The sequence below is a fragment of the Pungitius pungitius genome, chromosome 9 (genome assembly GCF_949316345.1).
Source record: "Pungitius pungitius chromosome 9, fPunPun2.1, whole genome shotgun sequence".
Taxonomy (NCBI): Eukaryota; Metazoa; Chordata; class Actinopteri; order Perciformes; family Gasterosteidae; genus Pungitius; species Pungitius pungitius.
Window position 1 is genome coordinate 7374192 of NC_084908.1, and position 12378 is coordinate 7386569.

Here is a 12378-nt window from a genome sequence, read left to right on the forward strand (position 1 = left end):
TGGTGAGATATTTCCATGAGTATTCACTCAAAGGCAGCTGCTAAGAAAGATCCAGTTTGCTAAAACATAGTGGGGGACAATGGGAGTCCCCCAATCACCGAATTGTACTGGGGAGATCACTCCCTGTTGCATCAATTGTTCAAATTTCCGCTTCCACTCTTGGTCTTAATGCGTATGGGACTACACGTACTTTATATAACTTGGGCTGTTGATGCGGTTTTAGTGTCAGCGAAGCTTGAAAGCCTTTCACAGTTCCTAAATTTTCATTGAAAATGTTTGCATGGCGATTTAGAATGTTCTTTAGAGACACCTTGTCTTTGTGCAATGCTTTCACATCTTGATTTCATGCCAGTCCAGCCTTATGTACCATAGCCATTCATGACCAAACAGTGGCGGGGCTTTCCCTTTCACAACATATAAGGGGAATCAAACTTTCTATTTATTCAATCTCACCCATACTTTCAACCGTCCCCCGCAAAGCAGCAAACCTCCTGTGTGTGTGTTTTTCAACACTACATCAGTCTTGCGTGAATGCATCGGGCGAATTTGGCTTTCTACAGCTGCATTGAAATCAAAGACACAGCTGTCAAACTCCATGTCAATTACATGGCTTTCAATCTTTGGCCTAATAATCATTGAAGAAAATGCGGCATTGCTTTTTCTTACTCCCATCACTGCCTCGGTGTTGCCAACTAATGCTAAAACCATATGCAATCTTAATTCAAAGTCTGAATCTGAAGCAGAATCCCCTTCACTATCAAATGAGTTAGCCTCAACATTATTATTTTTTTCTGTCCTAGCAGTTCCATGCTTTTAATTTTTGCCTCAAATCTTTGCTTTGAGTATTTCTAATCACTCCGATCACTCCTTTTTTTGTACATAAACGAGCAATGTTGCCTGTTTTCTCGCAATTGTGGCATTGCTGTTCCCTAAAGCAGCAATCCCGTTGGTTGTGCTTTGTCTTGCCGCATCGAAAGCATTTGTAGCTCCCTTGTAGCGATGACAACGACACTGGGTGCACTTTCAGCAAACTTTTCAAATGCTGAGATTCTCTTCCATCGACATTGCGGCGTCTACAGCACGCTGGAATGGAAGCACTTTGCCTAGTTCTGGATGGCCGCCAGAGCTCGTTGCAGGGACAGACATGGTAGCGGGGGCAGGAATGTGCCTGAAGAAGGCACTTGCAAACGGGAACTCTGGCGGCTATGTTTCCAACTGTAGGCTGACAGCGCGGATGACAGACGCTATGGAGCTATCGACTGCTCCTTCCAATGCACTATGCGCTGAGGAACAGGGACCAGGCCCAGTTTATAGTAGCATATGGTAAATAGTAGCACGCTGCTACTATGGAGCCCAGGCAATAGTGTTTACCAAACCACTGGATTTAATCTGGATTACAAATCTAGGTTGAGCAGGTACGCCCTAGCCATGATAGCTATGAAACAGATAAACAGCGCGCTACTGTTGACCTGATCAACTAATCAGTCAGTCTTGGGCGAGTACACCTTGCTAACTGTGAAAGGCTTGGAAACAAATGTAGGGTGGGTCTCTTGACAAAGTGTCGATTTGAAAGAATAGATACCCCCACGTGTCAAGCTCTGAAGCGAAAGTAGATGCAGAAGTTCGAACGAGACTGGGACGTCTTAATATGATTTAATATTTTGAGCCAGGTCAGGTTCAAACTGCACCATCTTTTCATTAAATAAATTTGAGTTGAAAACAATCCTCAATTTCGGCAAAGTTATGATGGTGGGTCCCGCAGCCAGAGCAGTTGAGAACCTCTGCTTTAGAAAATGGCTGTTAGCTTTTCTCATTATTTTTCTCTCTTTTTTGTTTAATGATAGCATGGACATATTATACCGTTTGAGACTCCTCGTCTAAAGTCAACCACCGGAGAGAGAAATCGTAGGCTGGCTGTTGTGCTGTCTTGTAGGCGGAGTGTTGTGCGGGCTATGTGTATTCATATGTGTGTGAGATAGGTGAGTGTGTTTGAATAATAACAATGTGTTTTCCTCCTGAGGGGCTCCACCAAGCCGGAAGAAAGAAAAAATAAAATATTAATGTTCAATCAATGCGTTGGGACCACTGACACACGCACCCCCCCCCCACCCCCCACCCCCTCACACACACACACCACACACTGGAACAATACCAGACAGACTCTGTATTGTTGCAGTGTATTTGCGAGAGGCCCCCTGACGATACTCCCTCCCCAAGCAGCTGTAAGCAGATGCTGCTAGCCTGAATGTTAGACAAGCAGGGTTGTGAATCCAATTCTACGCTGTCCTTGAGCAAGAGGGTGTGAGTGAATTATGGTCATTAGTCCTAGGTAGTTGTTTTAGAAATTATCTTTTGGTCTCGGCAGCACATCTAATATTTCTTTTGTTGAGTGCTGTGTGTGTGTGTGGAATATTCCTGTGCAAAATGTCAACTTGCAATGCACCTTTACATCAGCATATCTTCCCCACCACCACCTGGAATTTATGCTCATACAGTACATTACAGTATGAGCGACCGGACAAGATCTGGCAGCTCACATATCAACATGGAAGAACTCAACAGTTTTTTCTATTGACAATTATAACCTAATTATTGTACAGACAAGACAACATGCTTACTTACCAATGTTTAAACAAAAAAGAAAAAGCAATATAATCCTACAAAATCTAGTATTGAAGTGTCTTTTCAGTTTAAGACACTTCGAAACTGTTTCAACAACAAGCCAATTAACTAAACCGCTTCGTGGATAATCATGGTCTCCATGGGATGAATGGCTCTTCTTTCAATTATTCAACTTACAACATATCAATAAATCAACCAATAGTACACATTTAGGCTCTTCACAAATGTATATTTCTATACTGACTTTAAACATACAGTATGGTATCACACAATCTAACTAATCTAATTTAAGAAACGTCTTTGAAACAAATACATTTGGTTGGTACTCTGGTTCAGTCCAACTAGTTTAGCCAGTCATGCTGTTTCTTCATATTCACATTAAGGATAACATTATTGCTGTGAACACCATCATCAACATAATTGTTCATTCCTATAATTCCAAAGCCAAGGTTCCTAAGCAAGCATGCATGCTCACACACACACTCACATACTCACACAGATATATACAGTGAAAAAGTGAGAGGAGCTCATCTATTATTACTCCTTGCTGGCTGTCCCCTTTGGGGAATGGACCAGTCCCTTGTTACCAACTGACATCTCTCCCATGGGTGTCTAATGGTACACACACACATGTATGCACGCACGCACGCACACACACACACGAACGCACGCACGCACACACACACGCACACAGAAACTCACCTGTTTCTCAAGAGTCAATTCCCAGGGAGCTGTCAGACTATCCGTTGTCAAAGACCAATACTATTCCTGAATGTGTGTGTGCATGTATGTATACAGTATGTGCGTGTGTGTCTAAATGTTGTCTAAATATGAGACAGGACTAGTTGGAACATTTCTTGATCCCTCTGACACATTCTTAGGGTCACTGGACAGTTATTTTTTTGGAGAATATATAAAAAGAAAGTAACAGTAAGTTTATTGTCCTTTGGCCTGGTGCTAGTGTGACTGGCAGAAATCCTCGGGGCAGAGAAAAGTCACACCAGACATGAGTTTGGGTCTGATGTGTGTGTCTATAATGGACATAATGGACACATTTCCACAAGGCATTATTGACATTGATATTGTTATTGTATAAATATGACAAAAAGAAAATGAATGTTTTGACCCTTATGCTAACTTAATTTATTTTTACCAAATTCACCAACGGTTCTATGAAATTAGCCATTGTCCTTGTTTTCTGTTTTGTTTTCATTCTTTTTTTAACATTATAGTTCTTCATTCATTGTTAAATCTGGATAATCGCCATATTAGTTCCAGATTTCATGATTAACTGATTCAAACCAGAGATTCAAATTTCCTCATCTGATCATTAAAGAAGATATATTTTCATATACAAGAATAACATTTCATATTTACAAGATACAGGTTACATAATTACGATGTAAGAACTCATAAATTAAATGCATGATAATGACAAACAAACAAACAAATGTTATCATTACAACAAAAAATGTTATGATCTGATTATTACGAAAGACAGATTTCTTAATTCATAATTATGAAAATGTGGGTATTACAAATGCCTTTGACGCCAACATAATATGACATATAATATATATTTACAAGAAATAGATACAAACATAATATTTATTGTATTAACATGAGATACAACTACCATAATTACAGGTATACATTTTACATTGATATTTGACATGAATGACATGAAACAATAAAACAGAGAGATTTCATATTTGGGACAGTTACCTTCTATCCCGCTCACTCTTACAGCAGGAATTTTGAATTATAACACCGTTATTATTAGAGATAAATCTCATATCTTAGTTCAAAAACATAAAACATACCTCTTAATTACATAAAAACAAAAATATTATATTTATAAGGAATATATTTCAACATAAATTAATCAGTACATATTATATAAAATATCAAATAATATATCAAAATATATTCACATTCACATATCACATACTCACCACATACATATGATACCATTGTGATGAGATCAAAATTGTATTATTACCCGATACAAATCTAATAAATATTAGATTTATAATAAAGATTAGATAATAAAAAGTTTTAACTTTTTAAATTATATAATTAGCACATATTTTATAACAACATATTTTATAATTATAAAGAAACTTCCAAACTAAATAAAGACTTTAAAAGGATGTTTTCCAGGCCGATTGATATCTGATACCGATAACAAAATTATGGATTACACATTAAAACCTTCTAATTCACATTCATTCATTACAAATTCCACACAATATAGAGATTCATAATTAACAAATCTATATTTGAAGATATAAACTACAAAATACCTACGACTATGCCTTCAACACAAATCCTATAATACAAATACACAGACGTAATTATATTCAAATGAAATATAATGAAATTTTAGCAATTTGAAGAACTGCTTCTCATGATTGAAAGAGACAATATTCATTAATAATTATCAAATTAAAATGTCATAGTTTCAAATGAGAATCTAACAACTTAGAATTTTAGGACTACAAATACATATCTGTTGCAATATCCAAAGTTCAATTCTTTACTTCTTTAATTTCAGAATAATGGACATAAGAGATATAAATCTTTTTGAGATACAGAGCAATCTCATTATTACAAATAGAGTTGGCAAATTACTGGCTAGATTATACAAATTTTGGATGAGATATTAATTACTGAATTTTAAGATGTATATCTCACTGTCAAAGCCGTTTTTGTATCCACACAATTCAGAACTTAAAATGAGACCATGCAAACCATAAAATGATCCAATAAAATCTCATGATCGTGTCTTCCGGCGAGCGTTTCAACATGGCAACATGAAAAACTCTACCAGTCAAATAAATGAAAAAAAGACCCCACCGCTGCAGTATAACTATTGTTAAAAACATAACAAAATGATCCTAAATGAATGGGGCTAGAAGCAGTGACAAAAATAAAGAATTATGAGGGAATAGAAAATATACCAACGACAACATTGTCCTGGTGAATGGAACCGCGTGCACTGGAAGGGGCCAGGTCTATCTACTTATTTATTATGCCGGATTATATGTTCATGAGTTATACAGAATTAATTTGCCGCTTGGACTGAATGAGGGGATTTGGGATTGCAAAAGTGTTTGCCCTCAGTGGCAGCCATATATAAATCTCCCAGAGGAGTCCAGACACTGGTGGTGGTGGCTGGAGGTTCTGCTGGAGTTGCTGGAATGGGCTGGAGATGCGTATGGGGGTGCTGAGTCGGAGAACGCGGATGGTGCTGGTGAGACGGAGGGTCACATGAGACGGGAGCACAGCGCTGGAGGGGGGGATAGATATGATTTCTCAGGCCTACCTAGCGTGAGGGGATCGTCTTCCTGTCTGAAGCGGCAGGCATATATGAATCCCCAAAAGTGAGGGAAAAAAAACCCAGCAATCTTTTTCCACAGAATAAGTATTACTTACCAAGCTGTCCTTGAACACTTGTTGGTGCAGACTGCAAGAGACAAAAAAATATATTATATATCAATTTAAGTTAGGTGGAGGCTGATGGAGCCCTGCTTGTGATGAAAGATGTTGCCATCCGTGCCTCCTTGCCGCAGTGACCTTAGATTAGCGATGTGATTTCTCTGGTACCCCTCCTACATACTTGAAACCTAGGATAAGATACTATAGCAATAAGCATATACTGCAGAGGTGTCAAAAGTATTCACATTTATTCATCAAGTAGAAGTATAGATACTAGGGTTTAGGTTAAGGAAGATTTCTGTAGAAGTTGAAGTATCAACTCAAGCTTTTTACTTAAGTTAAACTACTTAGTAAGTATAAAAGTAATGTAAGGGGAAAAAAATTAATTAAGGACAAACTTAATGTGTAACCTCGCTCACAGAACATGTCAGTCCGCTTACGGTGCTTACAGATCATGTGCCCTGCTGTTCGGATGATGGAAACATGGCGATATTCAGAAAGCCAGTGCTAAAACAGGGACAAATGTATTGATGTGCACGCTATATGGGGGGGGGGACTTTTTCTGGGGCGTTTGGTAGAACCCCTGTTATAATGATGGGAAACACTGAACTGACAGCGGTCACTTATCAAAACATTGGCCAAATAACCCGTTTCAGGCTATGAGTAAATACAGAATCCCTTTGTGTTAATTTCTAAAGCCTCGCATTGAGACATATATCACTTTAAAATATAAGGAGTAGAAAGTAGAGATACTTGCGTGTAAGTGTAAGGAGTAGAAGTAAAAAGTTGTCTCAAAAATAAATACTTGAGTAAGGTATAGATAGCCAAAATTTCGACTTAAGTAGGGTAACGTAGTATTCGTACTTCCTTACTTGACACCTCTGACATAGTGGATAGCCTACCACCAAGTGAGCATACTGGTGTGCCATTTGTGGCAATTCATTCATTTTGTAACGAGTCCTCTCAAAGAAAGATTTGTTCGTTTTCTTGTGGCTGCACATCGGGAGTGTTGCATAGGCTCAGTCAAGGAAACAGAAATGATTTGTTCATTTCCTGACTAGGTCTTTGTTTCACGTGACCTGCATAGGCTCAAGAGAGGAAACAGATTTGTTTACCTCGTTCACTTTCGCATGACTAGGTTTAGTAAGACGTGAATGATATTCGTTCACGTAGTTCAATGTAATAATTCACAGCTCATTGCAGCTCATTACAGCGTAATTGTTTGCCGTGATAAATAAGTTGATGAAAATGATCCGAACTTCCCATCACTAGTGAGCAACATGTGACGTAGTGGTACTTACCATCACTTGATCAATATCATTGCTATGGTGCCACCAGACAGGGGTATGGTGATTCCAAGTGGTTTGAGGGCTGGGTTGCAAGATGAACAATTTACTAAAGTTAATGCTTTAAAGTTATATAGTAGTTTGTTAATATTGTACCACTGTTTTCATCATCTATTCTTACCAGGCTACAGCATTTAAAATGTATGCTCTAATTGATGTATATTCATATATTATCAGCTGTAGAATGGTAGAAAGATATAGAAATATATGTCGTCTAAAGTTTTAGAAGAAGTCAAGTTGAACAAAGTCATACAAATTCCACCTTCGAAATCATAAGAGTGAGTTGTTTACAGCATATATTCATCCAAATGGCAGATGTAAATGATTTGTTCTTCTCCAGTAAAGTTGAAGCTGGTGAAAAGTCACTCATGCAGCCTCATGCAATGTTCATAATATAAGCTGCTAAACAGTGACAACTGTCGCTGGCATTTGTCAGGTTACAGTTTGAAACAAATCCATATGATCTGTTGTTGCTTCATACTAGTAAATATTCATTGTGTTTATTACTAATTGGATGGTTTTGGGGATATTCATTGTATCTAGAACATGTCAATAAGAAGTTAAAAAAAAGCATCACCTGGGTATATGTTCATTTTGTTTGGTGTCATTGTTATAATGCTGATACTTTGGGTGGGCATTTCCTTTTTTTCTTATATCTTACCCCCAAAGTATCTTTATGAGCAATATAGTGGAGGAGCCAATTCTGATTCCTTTTAATTTTGTTGTTTTAGTATTATAACAAAAAGGAAAACATAAGTAGTGATTTTCACTAAGCTGCTTCCCGTGGCATCTGATGGGGCAAAAAAAGATAGAATGGCAGATAAAGTGAGGTGGCCCTGGGAGGGGGAAAGTTTACAGATTGTAGTGAAGAAACGGAGGCAACCTTTCTAACATTGCTGATGACTGAATGTGAAACAATTATAGCAGAGATTTGGGTTGAGCGTTTGAGAGGCAATCCTATTAGAGCTTTCAGGAGAAACATGTCATTTTATTGACAGTGACAGTGACACTGGATGTCATCTTTAATTGACACAATGCCATAGGAGAGGAGGGACTAGGGGAGGGCGAGAGAGAGAGACAAAGAGAGGGAGTGGGAACCAGAGATCTAGTCCTACTTCCCCCAGGGCCATCTTAATTGGTAAAGTTAGGAATATAAGCTATGAAATATTAAATGTATAAATGTGGAATATATTCATGCTGGAAGCACTCTTGCTCAACAGAATTTTTTCACAGTAGTGCACCTAATAGGCACAGTTGGTAAATAACCCTGTTTTTCCTACACCGTTGTTGTGAAAAAGAAACTTCCCCACATTAAATAATCATAAGCGCATGAGGATCCTCGTCGTAGTTATTAAATGCTGACTCGTATCAGTTTGGAGCTGTCTTCTCATGTCATATGAGGTGTGTTTGGATTGTTAGCACTTCCAAAAGGTAATACGGTGGAAATTGTTTGAACGTACTGTATGTCAAGCTTTTATCAAAAAAGTACTGACCACATTTTGACTAAGTTAATCAATTTTTTTTTACATTTTATGTATTTGTTTGTGAGAAATGACATTGAATCAATTACCGTAAGCCAATGGGTAGGAATGGTAAAAGATGCTTTGGAAGAGCAATATATGTGACTTTAATAATACTTTTCAATGCAAGAAATGCAATGCAAGTAGTCAGTAAGTCAGTAAGGATGTATTGGGAAAGTAAGCAATTGCTATCATCCACTACCACTTAAATCATGCTGGTTCATTGTTGGTGATAGGGTAGGCAGAAAGGTCAAAGATTAAGGATGGTTATGGCCGTGCCATGTGATGAGATCTGAGTAGAGGTTTCATCCCTATTCAACTTGAATAGTGTAAAATCATTTGTCTCGTTATTAACAATTTCACTCTGGAGTTCATCTAAAAAGAAGAGGATATGGAGAATGACTTAAAATATATGAGGTGAAAATGAAGAGGTACGGTTCGATTACTTGAATTTCTCAGGATTTGCTGTAGACAGCCAAAATTATTAACTACTACTACTACTACACTACATTTAGCAGTTTAGAATATCTAAATAATCTGTAATAGAATTAACATTGCAACGGTATTGTTGTGTGGGCTGCTAACATCCGCATTATAGAAATGATGAAACACAAGCCATAGCATATATTTAGTTATATTTTTATCTTATTCCTGCACTATGTTGTCTATTGTCGTACTGTCTGCTGTCATGCACCAACCGCCAAGTTAAATTCCTAGTCTAACATATTATGGGAATAAACGTTTCCTGATTCCTGATCAACAACTTAGAAGGCTATAAAATAAAACACATTTTTATTTTACAAGGCAGTGTCAGTATAAATACCGGTACTGTAAAAACACTTGGACAGCCCAGCGAAACAAGCCAAAGAGCTTGAAAACTATAACAGCCTTATAGCGTTGACCCAATACAATGGCAATTAATTTAAGTTGTCGAATGGCATTACAACAACTGGCCCTTACATGAAACTCAAAAAAGCCTGTGACCAAAATTGTAAATCACAATAATTGTAACAGGGGAAATATGTTATACAATCTTTCTAGCCCGCTTGGAGGCAAGCAAGTCCTCTCTGCAGAGTGGCCTGCTCTTGTTTTTGGCTGTGGCTGCAGCATACCGGACAGTGCGGATGGACTGTAGAAATGCACCATTACTGTCTTTGGCAGGTTGATTTTCTTTAGCTGCCTCAGGAAGTACATTTTTTTGGTGAGCATTCTTGATGATAGAGCTGATGTTCAGGACAGCTCCAGTCCCGATTTACAATCACAGCCTCCTAAGTCAATGACATGCGAAAAACTCCCGGTTGTTGTGAATTTGTGACGCATCAGACCAGTGTGTGCGCGGGTGCCGGGTGGCCAGAGCGGAGCTGTCCTATCTGTTAAAATGAGCAGTGAGGCTGGCGCTGCAAAGAAAAAAAAGATTGTGCGTGCTAGCACCCTCCCAACCCCCCGCGTCAACTACTAGCACCCCCCCGTCGACCGCTAGCACCCCCCCTGTCGGCGAAAGTGTCCCTGATTTGGGGTTGAGAGTTGGCAACCCCCTATGTGTGCCCCGTCTTTGACGCGCTACGCCGACCGTCCTCCGCTGCCTCTTCCTCTGGCTCCAAGGGTTAGCCCATCAGTGGGAGCAAGGTAACGTAAAGTACCTGCAGTATCATACACTCATGTGTAAATGTTTCAAAAAGTTCAAAAATAAAGGAAAGTGTACCCCTGTTAAAATATATTTATAATTTAGCCTCTAGAGGCTGTCGTGTCATTATCTATGTTAACTGCGGTGGTTTTGTGCACGTCTGCCTGCTTTGGATTCATTAAAGAGCACCTTTATTTGGAAACCTGGAAAGTCCTGCGTTTAAGTTTTCCCTCAACCTGCACCAGCAGCCGCACATGACAGAATGACGCGACCTACTAAAGACGCTTAGGCATAGTTCCTTAAATGTGGCACCCCATTCCTACGCCAAAGCGGCATTGTTATGATGCACACGTCTTGCCAGTGGATCACCTGCGGAAGCAAGCCCCCAAAATATTGCAGAACTCCCCCCCCCCCCCCACTGCTGTTCTGTCTGGACTCGTCTTGTGATTTAATCATTCTTTTCTTTGTTTTTGTTTGTTTGTGTGTGTGGGCCCCCGTGGCCAATAAATGTTGTTTTTATTCATGGTTTCCTTTCTTTTTGTTTTAAAGAACAGGAGCTGTTCGTGTCGCTGGTAAGAGTAATTGGCTGAGCCTGGTGGTGGCGGTCTCCTTCGTTTTCATTTAGGCACCTTCGTGCCAATATTAAGCCGTGTGGTTTTCTTTTATTAGGGTCCTCGCTACCACTAGTTGTAGAGGAACCTATTGTATTTCAAGGAATTATTATTATTATTATTCTCACAAACTGCGGGCCTTTTTGGGGGCTTTAACATATTCAAAAAGTTGTTAAATTAAGCATGGATATCTGGACTGTTAAAAAATTTGATAATTTTTGGGTCTCACATTTGTGTATAAAGAAATGTCTCTATAGCACCCTCTAGAAATATAAAAAAGACCACACTCGGCCAGTTTCCGCTCCCGATGTCCGATCAACTTGAAAGTTGGCATACAGGCGCTCTTCGACATGCTCTACAAAAAAGTTAATCATGGTATGCAAATGTGCCTTACTAGATTTTCTGCCATTTTGAATTTAGACCGTGAGTGAAAAACACAAATTTAGCAATTTCTCCTAAACGCTGAGTTTGATTGTCACGAAACCTTCGGTGGATCATTATTGGGTCATTGTTCCCTTGATATATCAGAATGGTGCTGATAACTCATTGTTTTGATGAGATGGGCTAATTATCTTCGCAAAGGGTGTGGCTAATCTGGCAGATTTTTAACTTCCAAGTGACTTGGCCTGCCCTCACCAAAATTATAGCATGTGTAAACATTGAAGCCTTGAAGACACCCTAATTCTTTCAAATTTTTTGAAGAATACGGGGCGCTGTAAATAATGGTGGAAAATCTGCCTTTTTGGCCTATTTTCATGATTTCTTACAGTTGTAATAGACCGAACTCCTCCCAGGGATTAAACCCGATTCATTTCAAATCCACGCAGTGTGCTCTTGAGACCTTGGGCTCTAAAAGTTGCATTTTTCCGGATGAAATATTAAACTATGTTCGTAGGGCGCAATAAAAAAAAACACCTTTTAAAAGATTTCGAAGGAAGTTGGGTCACTTAGGGAATTTTGAGAGGCTTTTATTTTGGGATGGAACATCAGAATGTCCTGGTTATCCATAAGTGTCACCTTGGGGATGTGTACTATCAAGCTCAAGTGGAATGGCCATGAAGGTATTGATTTTTTCCTTTTAAATCTAATCTGAAAATGACCAAATGTAGTCTGGTAACCGATTATGAAGGAAATTGGCTCATGTATGGTATTTTGGGAGGCTTTTATTTTGGACTGTTACAACAGAATGCCCTGGTTGTCAGCAAGTCACACCA